The 13,479-nt window shown below is 43.0% G+C and overlaps 1 protein-coding gene across 13 annotated transcripts in view; it reads left to right on the top strand.

The window, feature by feature from the left end:
• The window catches only part of FOXP1 (forkhead box P1), a 598,032-nt gene that overhangs the window by 429,391 nt on the left and 155,162 nt on the right, over window positions 1-13,479 (top strand). Inside the window, exon 1 of one of the 13 annotated variants that reach the window (XM_079934803.1) lies at window positions 325-440. The exons of the other annotated variants lie outside the window; for them this stretch is intronic. The gene's annotated coding sequence lies outside the window, so the exon portion shown is untranslated. Of the gene's footprint in view, window positions 1-324; window positions 441-13,479 lie in introns of those variants that run through there. 13 annotated transcript variants of the gene reach the window in all.

Genomic DNA, 13,479 nt, shown 5'->3' with positions numbered 1-13,479 from the left:
CTTGGTCTAGCCCCGGCACACTTCTGATGCCGTGTCCTTGCTTGCAGACCTGGGATGATTTAGATACAGTGTAGCCTGGATAGATTTCTTTAAGTGCTAAATGCAACTTTGAAAATTACCTCCAAGCTCCAACTGATCTTTCAACTTTGAAAGTGAAGAATTACTTGAGGAATTCTTGTGGTTTCTTTGTCATTTAGTGAGAGCCCAGGCAGCTACCGTGGAGGCAAGCGTCCCTTAAGTTGCCTACAAAGGGCAATGTTCCAGTGTGTTTTCTCCTCGAGTGTGCTTCAGTCGCACAGGACTTCCTGTTTATTCAAACATCTTTTTTACCATTCGGCAACCCCGCTTCACAGAAACAGCCAGAACCCATCTACAGCAAGAAGACGGAAATCCAAGGGCAGACAGTGCGAGCTTTCTCGATCAAACTCTTCATTTTCTCTGTAAGTGTCCAGAGGAAAAAAAAATAGAACATTTTCGCTGGGTTAATAAACTTTTAAAACTAAGGATCTCCTCCTGCGCAGACATTCTCTGAAGGGCAAAATAAGATGATCCAACTTACTTACTGCTCTTTCTGACCCCCTCCCCTTCCATCAAAGACGTTTTTCTTTTTAGAGCTTTGAGAGGACCGGTTCGTTCTAACTCCTTGTTACTTCACTCTTGCTTTCAAACGTGTCTCCGGATGGTCTCAGCTAAGTCAGCAGCCGTGTGTCGTCAGGACCGGTTTAGGAGCTTGAACGGAGATTAGAACCTCGCTCTGCTTCTTTGTGAGCTTGTTTTGTGTCGCCTTCTTTTCCTTCCTGTTATCACCAGGAGTGAGAGGGTGCAGGGTTGGTGGCTTGGTAATTCTGCATCTGCAGGATTGTCCTCCATGTATGCATCACGACCCCATCATCGTTTGTGAATCGGTCTTGATAATATTTGTACCAATTTCATGCCAATAAAAGTCAGACTGCTGAAACAAGCACGGTCATTATGCCATTCATATTAGTATTGTTTAAACTGAGTGGGCTGCAAAAAAAGAAAGAGAAAGCCCGCCTCACTTTCCGAGATGGTTGTTAACTTTGATGTTGGAAGGGTCTTTTCAAAATGCTCATTGTGGATAATTAGGATGGCAGGGAAAGCCCTCGAACCCGGGCTGCTCGCTTCTCTCTGTGCCGAGGAGTGATGTGGTTGCCCCTTGGGTCCTTTCTCTTGAAATGACTTTTTCAACACATGGTTTGACATTTTTTTTTCAAGGGTTCCACCTTTTCCTGTCTGCTGTGGACGTCCCTCTGGCCCCCCTCCCCTCTCCCCACACCCCTCCCCCAACCCTGACCCAACCAGCTTCAGTATAATTGGTAAGCCAGGTGCTAATTTTTTTTTCTTCTTCACTGTATACTGGTCAGGGAATAGACAGGAAGTAGAAAATTAGCTCTTTTGATCTGAAGGGAATTGTTATTACTCTAAACCTTGTTTGTTAGTCCCCAGACTAAATATACTTCAATTTCGGCGTCTCACTCAACCATCTATTAGAATAGAGAAAGAAACAGGCTCTGTCATTGTCCCCCACCTGTCATGGAAGAAGCATTTCAATAAATAAAATAGGTAAGTGTATATACATATGTGTGTATCGCTCTTGCTAGGCTGGCTTTTTTCAGATTCCGAAGTTGTTCTACTTTGCAAGAAAAGAAAATTATGTTTGCGACTGCCTTAAGGACAATTTGTATAACAGTAGGAGTAATTGCAGGGAAAATGGAAAGAGTGACTGGAGGTATTTACTCAGATGTTAGTGTAGGTGTGGAGGCCAAATACTCAGTGTGGGAACAGTGGGCCGCTTTTCTTGGTATCGCAGTCTATTTGATGACCATCAAATTTCCCAGCTCGCTGGTTTTGTTTTTTCTGGATGGCATGTTTGATTATTTATCAGAAGGGGAAGGGAGTAGCTGAAGCAAATAAACATGTGACCAAGTTCTGTTTTGTTTTCCACTCAGAAAGCCGTGCCCTTTCACAGACATACAGAAAAGAGTAAATGCATTGTTTTATGATAAAAGGAAATTGCATGTGTCATTTTCTTTTTAAAGGCAACCAAGTTAACCCTTACGACTCAGGAGCCTCTTGGCCTCCTGAGCATTCAGCAGGCTTTCACTGAGAATTCATCTATTGCGGTGGATGGTTTTATGGTACAGGATTTCCAAGGTTTAGTTGGTCAGTAGTTTGGCTTTTCTAGATGCATTCCTTAGTTATGCCTGCCTCAGTAGCTCGACTTTTTTTTTTTTTTTTTTTTTGGCGATACGCGGGCCTCTCACTGTTGTGGCCCCTCTCATTGCGGAGCACAGGCTCTGGACGCGCAGGCTCAGCGGCCATGGCTCACGGGCCCAGCCGCTCTGCGGCATGTGGGATCTTCCCGGACCGGGGCACGAACCCGTGTCCCCTGCATCGGCAGGTGGACTCTCAACCACTGCGCCACTAGGGAAGCCCCCAGTAGCTCTGCTTTTATGTTGTATGTGAGAGAGTGTGTGTGTGTGTGTGTGTGTGTGTGTGTGTTAAACAGTGATGCCATTGGATGAATCTGTAGCTCTTACAGTTGTGTTAAAGGCTATCTTCTGACTTTACATCGAAACATAAAGAGCTCAGTTAAAGGGAAATGTACCAGAGTTTCTGTGACCAGCGAGCAGCATGATTTATCCGTGTCCAACTGTTGCTTCTCTCTTTGAACGTGTCAGGCAGGTGGTGTCCTGCAAAGAGACGCCTTGTAGGTCTCCGAGACACCCTGAAAAACATCTTCACGTCTTTATTCTTATGTCGTGTATATAATGACCTGCAGGAGTGTTGGTTATCTCAGGTCAGGTCCTCCAGAGACCTAGGGAAAGGCTCAAATCTACATGAAACGTAGACTTCTAAACAAGCAAACTAAACTTTAAGTTTTTTGCTTTCATTCTCCAGCGGGGTTTGCATCAGTGCGTGGAGATCCTTTATACATAGCCAAGCACTGACCTATGTGTACATGCTCTCACGGGCACGGTTTTTAATAACTAAAGCACGATTTTGGTCAGGGGCTGCCTCATGTATACACACCCTGCACAAATGATGGGCGTGATCTTAGCACAGTGCCTCACCCGGTCACATCAAGCCCTATAAGTCACAGCTGAAAATCTGTTTCATTGCCTATACCGTCTTGGAATGTGGATAGGAGATATGCACACAGAGGGATTCCCTCTCCATTGACTATATAAGGGAACAATGCAGCCGACACTCAAACACAGCGCAGCCTCCATCAGGATTGCCCCGCATGTGTGTCCCTGGGAGGTGGCTTCGTCCTGGGGAGGACAACCATAGCAGCAGTAGCCTTTCTGCCGTCTCTTTTTATCATTTGGGTGACTCTCCAAAAGGCCCTTGGGTTGGATCGTCACACTTTGTACCTATACACAGCCCTTTGTGCAAATCAAAGTGCCTGACTAATGCTAACTCGTTAATACTTGGAACATGCTTGGAACACAGGTGGGCTGTGATGATGATCCCACTTTTAAGGTGGTAAAGTGTCCTGTTGTTAAAATAGTTTATAATTTCCGGGTGTGTCTGTATTTCATGGTCAGGCACGAGCTGGAAGGGGTATGATCTAGATGTCATGAGAAGCGTTTTTCCTGTGACATACTCAGCCCTGACCACAGGCAGTCTCATGAGAAAGTATTTTACCATGAAGAAACTGGACTGGAAAATGCATCTAGTGCGTGGAGTTGATGGAGATGCAAGGGAGGAGCCGGTGAAGAGATCATGCTTACTTTTAATCTCTTCAGCGTCGAAGTTAGGAGATTTTTTTTTTTTTTTAAGATACAGCCTGGGCTAAAATTTTGATTTTTGTTTTGCTTCACGTTAACTCAATATGATGTTGGCAATTTAACTTCCACAAAAATCAAGTTAGTTGGTTCTTTGCAGAGACGTTGCTCATTGGCAGTGCAAAGTGAGAAGTTACTCGTGGTTGTGGGCTTTGGGGCAAAAGAATCGAAACATTCTGTTAACCCTCAGTGTTACCATGTGATTCTTAAATTCTTGTGTGTCTTGCGCTCCTTCCTATGGTTACTACTTACAGAGTAAGAATTAGTCACATGCCATTTGCAGTTTTAAGTCTCATGTTAAAACCTTTTCCGGAAGTCTCTAGAATAGGGTGCGGGTAGAATTTGGGTTATTTGGTTCCCAGCACTGTTTGTTGGTTGGAAGCTGAACGTAGAAATTAGGTTTGAAAAGTCTCCGTTCAAAATGGGTTTTTAATTTCAAAAAGGGATTTTCAAGAAAAAAAAAAAAAAAGGGATTTTCAAAAGCGTGTAATTAATGATTCCAGTTTTGCTTCAGAAAAGTAGTTTATGTAAGCATGCCCCCACATGTTGCCAGGGTGTCATGCGTAGATGAGGATATTACACTTGACTTTTTATTTTTCTAATTCATTTATGTGTTTTTCATATCTTATAAAATGAGTAATCATTTTTAAGTGCTTTTTTTAAATTGAAGTATAGTTGATTTACAATGTTGTGTTCGTTTCAGGTGTACAGCACAATCCTTTTTCAAATTCATCTCCATTGTAGGTTATTTCGAGATATTGACTACAGTTCCCTGTGCTCTACAGTAGGTCCTTGTTGTTTATCTATTTTATATATAGTAATGTGTATCTGTTAATCCCAAACTCCGGATTTTTCCCTCCCACCACTTCCCCTTTGGTAACCATAAGTCTGTTTTCTATGTCTGTGAGTCTGTTTCTGTTTTGTAAATAAGTTAATTGGTATCATTTTTAAAAATTCCACATTTAAGTGATATCATATGATATTTATCTTTATCTGACTTATTTCAGAAGCACTTATTCATTGTGAGGCCCTAGGCTATGCATATTATATGTATTAATTATGATATAGGGACTGTTATTTTCTCCCATTCTTACTGATGAAGAAATGGACGCAAGGAGAGGTTAAGTAACTTGTCCAAGGTCACACAGCTCGCAGGTGGTGGAGCTGGGGTTCAGATCCAGGCAGAATGACTGGTGGGCACTTCACCACCATGTATGCTGCTTCTGTAGAAATACATTAATGTTTTATGAAGTAAACCTCTCTTTCTTTGGAAGTGTTATGCTTCTCCTAAGGTCAGTAATTCCCCCAAATTCCCAGGGAATCCCTATTTCTTCATGCCTGGAGACTCAAGATCCCCCTTATGCTAAACGGCAGTGACCAGAAGCTCCAAAGATCGTTGTCACCCGACGAGCACAACTCTGGGAACACTGTTGTCCATCTGATGAACACAGTTTTGTTTTCAACCCGCCTTTTAAGAAAATGTTTCTAATTCCTTGACCAGAGTGATCAAATCTTCAGAAAGTTCACTGCCAAGTACCTTTGAGTGTGGCTTGGACTAACTGATTATATTCTTCTAGACATCTCTACATTCTTCTCTAAAGATCTATCATGTCTAGCAAGTCGTTCTGGTTCCATGTGAATGCAGGAATTCCAAAGCCATGGATTTGCGGGTTAGTGGCCATTTTGGGTTGTGTCATTCTTGAAGTACAAGGGCAGGGATTCTAAGCCAGACTGTGTGACCTTTGGCATATTCGGTAAACTTTCTGTTTACGTAAAACAATTTAGAACCAAGCCAGATACGCAGTTGGCGTTCAGTAAGTGTTGGCCATCATTTCTTTGTCATGACCTGGCAGCTGTATCGTCGGTACCTTCATCTCCCCCCAGGCTTGTCCTTTGGCTACCAGCCAGCCATTCCCTCTGTATTATTCTACGAGTCAGGGCAAGGCATAGGTTAGGGTTTGGTGAGGGTCAGAAGGAACCATATTTGCTCAAGTGCCTTTGCCAGCGGAAGGATACAGGCCTCTCAGTTGCAAGTCATCTGTGTGACCATGGGTAAATCACATCGGCCCTCTTGTCCTCAGTTCGCTTTTCATACGATGAATATTGTCTGCCTTAGATTCCTCTGGGCTCAATAGAGGATGCTGTGGTTTTCTCAGTGTCTCTCTAAAGAGGATAGCCAGTGGTTTGAGATCACTGGGGAAGAGGAATCTTTGTTTCCCACAAAATATATCTTCTTACGTATGGGGCAGTGTACTAAGAACTGGTTTCCATTAAATAAGTAGTTGTCATGTACAGGTACTGTGCTAAGAATTATGCGTATCTCACATAATCTTTAGAATTTAACCTTTCTGTTCCTGTGTTTCCATCTATGTTAGCTGGGTATAATGATGCCTCAAACGATTGTGAAAATTAGATGAGATTGTGTGTCTATACTGTTTAGTACTTGTCAGGCAATAAACACAGAATTGCAACTTTTATTATTATCTTCCTCATCCCCAGTGGCCAGGAACCAGAACAGTTTTAAGAATACATTTAATTGAAAATGCAAATCAAAGCCACAGTGAGATGTCACTTCACACCTATTAGAATGGCTCTTATCAGAACGACAAGAAATAACAAGTGTTGGTGCGGATATGGAGAACAGGGAACCCTTGTGCACTGCTGGAGGGAATGTACATTGGTGCAGCCACTATGGAAAACAGTATGGAGGTTCCTCAGAAAATTAAAAATAGGACTATCATATGATCCAGCAGTTCCACTTCGGGGTATATATCCAAAGGAAATGAAATCACTCTCTGGAAAAGATATCTGCACCCCCATGTTCATTGCAGCATTATGTACAGTAGCCAAGGTATGGAACAAACCCAAAGTGTCCATCGATGGATGAATGAGTAAAGAAAATGTGATGTACATACACACACACACACAGGAATATTACCCATAAAAAGAAGGAAATCCTGCCATTTTTAGCAACACAGGTAGACCTTAAGAACATTCTGCTAAGTAAAATAAGTCAGACAGAGAAAGACAAATACCATATAATCTCACTTGTATGTGGAATCTAACATGATCAAACTCATAAAAACAAAGAACAGATGGGTGGTTGCCAGAGGTGGGGAATTGGGGAAGTGGGTGAAGCTTGTCAAAAGCTACAAAGATCAGTAAGTTTTGGGGATGTCATGTACAGCACGGCGACTTAAGTTAATAACACTGTGTTGTGTATTTGAAAGTTGCTAAGAGAGTAGATCTTAAAAGTTGTCATCACAAGAAAAAATTGAAACTGCGTGAGGTGATGGATGTTAGCTAAACTTGTTGTGCTAATCATTTCTATATACATGTAATCATATATATATGTAATCGTTTATATATATATAGTCATGCTGCACACTTAGAACTATTAGAGTGTTACATGTTAATTACATCTCAATAAAAGTGAGGGGGGAAAAGCATTCAGAGCCAAAAAATTTCATACAGTTACTTAACACCCACCCCCCACCACTCAAACAAGAAGCAAGCAACTATAGTAGAATGTGAGAATCTGCAGTGGATTGAAAAAACAGGGGCCAGAAATCCTGCTGGACCTGAAAGCCATGTCTGGTGGGTGGAAAGAGACAGGTCGAACTTAGCCAAAGGTGGAGCAGAGACACAGGTGTCCCGGCGTGTGCACTGTGGCTGGACTTCAGTTAAACTGTGAGAAGAAATCTGTGCTCTCTCATCTCAGCCACTCCATTGTTTGCCTTATGAAACGCTCTTCTTGCAAAGGTCCGACCTTGGCTCAGTTGAACCATGGAACAGGGGACTTGTCCCTACTGGGACGTGAAGAAAGGATCAAAATCAGGGGATGATGGTGACAGCATCAGTATCCCCAGAGAAGATGGATGAATCTGGATAGATAATTATGAGGGAGATTCAGAGATAGCTGGGCTGGTTCATTTCTTCCTGTCTGCCTGCTTGGGGATTGCCATCACAGCAATAGAAACACAGGGTGTTACAGGGATTCTCAAGCAGCCCTGGTCCCTTGGGCCCCAAGGGAAGGACTCTGCTGCTTGAAGGAACTGGGTTGAGTTTTTAGGAAGAGGTAGAATTAACTTTCAAAGATATCATTTATTTTTTAACTTTATTGAGATAGGTTTTCATAAAGAAATGGTACCTATATTAAGGTGTACAACTTGATGTTTTCATGTATATATATATATATATATACATTGTGAAAAGATCACCACAGTCAAACTCAATAACTCATCCGTCACCTCTACATAGTGACCCTTTTGTGTGTATGGTGAGAAGATTGAAGCTGTATCTTCTTAGAAAATTTCTAGCGTACAATACAGTAGTATTAAGCGTAGTCACCATGCTGTACATTAGATCCCCAGAACGTATTCATCTCTCACAGCAGAAGGTTTGTGCCCTTTGGCCAGTATCTCCCCATTTCCCCTCCCCCCAGCCCCTGGCAACCACCATTCTACTCTCTGCTTCTTTGAATTCAACTCTTTTAGATTCCATGTGTGTAAGTCAGGTCATGCAGTATTTGTCTGGGAAGGGTAGTGTTTAAATGGAGAAGATACTTAGATGCCATGTAAATGTGGGCAGAGAACATGAAGAAGGGAATTACAGATGTGACTGTGACTCCAAGAGTCCTGGGAATAGGAAGATCTGGTTGAAAAAAAAAAGCAAGTCTTTAGCGTGGGCGAAGAGGACAGATGAGTTAGGAAGTGTGGTACCGTGACGAGGCCCTTCCCTTCATCCTGAAGGCATCGGGACGCACGTTCATTCATGCATTTTTGGCTCTGTAGGACTGCATGTCCCTTTGCCAGAACTACCCTTGGCCATATTTGGTCTAATCACTGACCTTGGTAGAATGTGAGTATCACGTTTTCAGGAGACAACGTTTGTTTTTGTATTTCTGTCCTAACCACTCACTAGACTTGTGACCTTGGGCAAGTCACCAAACCTCACCATCTTAGTTTTTCCACTTTAAATTGGTAATCATAAACCCTTCCCCTGCTTCCCTTAGATATGTGTGGGAACGAAGAATAAAAGAAAAAGTATAAAGCAAGTAACTGGCATAATGCCTGGCACATAGTAAGCAATTCAATACGTTGTTTTTATTTTAGTATTCTAAATGCGGGGAGTTACGGCCCTCCACTTGCCCCTGTGTTTCTAGATGTGCCTCATTTCTTAAGTTCTCATACAGGTATATTCTTCGCTCTTTGCAATAACTGCCTTGCGAAGTGTAAATTATTGGAAAATATTTGGATTTTTTTTTCTATCTAGACTAACTTCGGCCAAGAGTGAGTAGTTCCAAACTTGAGATTCTTAGTCATATTTGGGTCTCCCCCTCTTCTCTTTTCTATTTCTTTCTTTTGTCTTTTATCTCAGCTGGACTTGGTTCTCACTCTTGCTTCTTTGCCCAAAATTCAGCAAAGGAAAGGAAGGTAATTTGTGAAGTGAAGCCTTCGAAGGGTTTATTTCCTGTGAGGGCATCTCGAACCCTGTTAGGGCTTGTATTACAAGAAGAAAAGCGGATACAGCCTCGTTTGCCTGAGCAGAAACTTAAGTACAGTGTTACGAGCAGAATCACAGAAAATTCTTCTTTATTTTGAGCATGATTCCAGCCCGATTCCTTGGCAGCGTTCAAAGCCTCACTGCAAGGTATGAAAAGATAAGCATCTGGATTATTCATAATGAGAGTTACCGGGCTGCACCCTCATAAAAGGCAATTGCAGAAAACGGCAGGTTAATACAGTGAGTGAACAGATCCCTTGGATTCATTTAGTCTCGCATTTGACCCCCCCCCCCCCGTTTTCTACTTTGGGAACTTGGAGGAGGACTGGGCCAGGTTACTTGTTCACTTTTGGATACAGTCTGGTCCTTCCTGAACGGGCGGAAGCGGGTTTGACGCAGCACCGTGCTGAACGTTTTAGATACTGTCTATAAAGCCGACTTCTGTTTTACTAGATGGCAGTGCTGATCTTGCCTCCAGTCATGGTACCCCAGGCTTAGGGCTTGTCAACTCTCATGAGCTAGACAGGCTCAGGCCTGGGCAGTGCTTGAATGGAATCCTTCCAAACACAACTCAGGTACCGGAGACTCGGTGGTGGTGATTCAGCGTCTGGCACTGGCTCCTGCCAGGAGCAGCCAGCCGGGGCCTCAGCAAGGTGCTTGGGGGGCCCTATGTTAATAGGTGTTTGGAGTAGGAGCGTGATGGTGGGGCTTTTCTTTCCTCCTCTTACAAGAGACTTCAAACAGACTTTCTGCCTGTTTGTAGCCATTGCACTTATTTCAGCTGATTTTGCAAGAGGATCACAGATACCCTTTTCCTCTTGGCTTGTGAAAGTTCCTAACTTTGACCTTCTTTGGCAGGAGGCATCTTCTGGGCGCCTTACAAATGAAAAAGGTTATTCATAACTGCAAGTGAATATAGGGTTTGCGGACCCTTTTTCTGCTTCCCAGCTTTCCTTTGGGGGTGGGGCTTATAGCACAACGCCTCCTCCTGTCTGCAGCCTTCAGGTATTATTTCTGTGTCCAAGTCTCCTGTAGTAGGTGCATGAGATGGTGTTTGAACCCTGCAGCACTAATGCTGGTGAATCATGGCATGGTGCAAGAACACGGTTGCATAACTCTGTTCTCCTTCATCCCAGCTCTTCTAAAAATAAAAAATAAAAAAATTAAATGTTTAAAAAAGAAGGAAATGGCATTTGCCACCTTTTCTCCCAAGCAAATATGCTCTAATGGATTTGCCTACACACACACACACGCACTCACACACACACACACACACACACTCACACACACACGCACGCACTCACTCACACACACTCCCAACCTACCTGTACTCATGTCTTTGCATTATTTGTTAGATTTTAAAGCAAAGAATATATGACTATTAAACGTCATAGCATCCTCTGTGTAGCTTAAGGAACATGAAATCTTGTCAGTAAAGATTTGGGAAACGTGGCATTGGAAGTACATCTAGAGGATGGAGGTTCAAGCTGGTGTGGGACAGTAAAGAAGTTGCAGTGGTCCCGGTTGGGGAGGGAACGCTGGGTGTTGGCCTCATCTTTCCCCACCCGCACAGGTGGAGGTGACACTGCTCACGGCCCTGTCTTCTTCTTTAGTTAGGACAGCGATGACGATAGGGAACTTTGACTTTTCCATTTCCTGTCCTTTTTGCTTTTAACTTGAACACGTAGTTTTGGAGAGTCGTAGGACTGAGATGGTCTCTGCTCCAGTTTTTCACCACGTCTATCCAGCTGTTGTCTCATAAACTCACTTGCAGAGGCTGTGCAACATTTGGAGAAAGCCATGCCCTCTCTAAATATCGGCTGGAATGCCCTCAAAGTGTAGGACACTTTACAGAGCTGTCAGAACTCTTGAGGATGGGTGATGCTCCGTAGAACCTTTCTCTTCTGGGTCACTGGTTCAAATCCGCTGTCCCAAATGATCTAAGGCATTGCTGTCGGCCCCGCCTACTTTTGGGGGGTGGAGTCAAGTGAATCAACTACCAATGAATGCTCAGAGTCTACACCCTTATTTGCAGTATCACAGATTAGACCAAACAGTGACTGGTGCAAAGAGACAATTAAAGGCTCTCTGATGATTTTTTGTTGGTTGTTGTTGCCCTCTGTGTATTAAAATTCTGATAAAGTAGGTTTTTGTTTGTTGTTTACTTATGTCACCAGTAACATGACTTGAGGGTCTGCTATAGTGCTATCTTTCATTGGGTATCTAATATTTACACAATCGTTAGAATTGGAATCTTTCCTTGGGCATCTAATATTTTCATATTCATAATCACTGAAATCCCTCTGTGAGATCAGCTCACTTTTCCATTCTCCTGTGATAACCAAGTGCTCTAGTTGTAAATTATATACATATACACATATATATGTATGTGTGTGTGTATATACATATATATTTTTGTTTGTTTGTTTGCATTCTTTTTTTTTTTTTTTTGCGGTATGCGAGCCTCTTACTGTTATGGCCTCTCCCGTTGCGGAGCGCAGGCTCAGCGGCCATGGCTCACGGGCCCAGCCGCTCCGCGGCATACGGGATCTTCCCAGACTAGGGCACGAACCCGTGTCCCCTGCATCGGCAGGAGGACTCTCAACCACTGCGCCACCAGGGAAGCCCTTTTTTTGCATTCTTGTTGGAGAATTCACTGCCTTGGAATGTTGTTGGTTCTGTGCAAATGCTTCTAGTTCTGTCAGCCACCGTCATTTCTTTTCTTAAGGTAACCCACAAACCTGCTTTTCATCCTGCACTGGAATGCTTACCGTGTCCAAAGCAAGGGGGTGATGGAGTTTCCCTGCATACTTATTTCTGGGTCTCGCTCCAGAGCAGTTGTCAGATTGGGTTCCATGAGGAGCACTCGTGTTTAGATAGTAGCTAGTTGCTGGAGTTGAACCAAGATAGCAAATTAGCGTAGGGGGAAAAGGTGCTCTGGAGGGACTTGAGGTGTCTGTAGAGGTTGAGAAATAGAGGAGAGAACATGTCTTCTTTCCTACTAAGCTTCCCATGCAGCTTTTTATTGCTGGCTTTTCCTTCCACCCTCATCTATGCAGTGACTGTTGATTAGCCTGTGAAATTATCTGAGAAACAGGTTTGATCTTGCGGGGTGCGGAGAGTCTAGGAAAAGAAACTAGAGGAAGGGTGGCTGACTCAGAGCTGCCTTTGAAGCTGGAAATGGGACAGCTTCTTGGGGCAGACAGGAAGTCAACAGCCCTTCTCCACTGGCCAATAGGGAACGTCGAAAACCTCGCACTAGAATGAGATGCACTCTGAACTGCTATAAATGACCTGTGGGAAGAAGAAACATGCGTTCAGCATTCGCAAGTAGTTTGAAATGGTTTCAGATAGAGGAGTATGTGGATGTATTTTGTGTTCCTGTCCCAGTTCCTTCTTAGAAAATCAAAAATGAGTTTGAGCCTTAAGAATAGCTAATTAGTAACATCCTTGCATCTTAGCTCCACTAAAATTATTCTGGCCAAATGATTGAAAGCTCTGTTTATATAAAATTGTGTCCGGTGGAATCTTATGAGACTCTCAGAATACAGATAGCAGCCTAAGACAAGCTGGCAAAACTTTTCTTGTAAAGGGCTAGATAGGAAATATTTTAGGCATTTCAGTCTCTGTCACAAGTACTTAACTCTGCTTTGTGGCCTAAAAGCATGGAAGCAAATGAAGGTGACTGTGTTCCAATAAAACTTTATTTGTGGACGCTGAAACTTACATTCCATGTAATTTTCATGTCACAAAATATTTGTTTGTTGTTCTCCCAACTGTTTAAATAAGTAACAACCATTCTTATCTCATGGGCTGGACAAAAACAGGTGATGGGCTGGATTTGATCCCTGGGCTCAAGTTTGCTGACCCTTGACCTAAAATGCTGCAGTGCCTCATATTTTTGGAAGACCTCCATGTATCAGTACTGACCTCACCAAGTGTGTTATATAAAAAAAAATCGTCTGTTTTCTCCTACCGGGTTGCTTTCTGTTTGTGTGCATGTTTACTCAAACCATATTTTATGTAAACACATTGGTGTTTCTTAAAATATGGTAAACGTGTTTTTTGAACATTGGCTACCTTGATGAACATGCTAAACATAGCATACCTCGTAGGATGCCTCACCCCCCAAATATAAGCACCTGCCGTGAACTTGAGATGT

This window comes from Stenella coeruleoalba, assembly GCF_951394435.1.
Source record: "Stenella coeruleoalba genome assembly, chromosome: 10".
NCBI lineage: Eukaryota > Metazoa > Chordata > Mammalia > Artiodactyla > Delphinidae > Stenella > Stenella coeruleoalba.
This window is presented reverse-complemented; position numbering and strand designations above follow the sequence as displayed.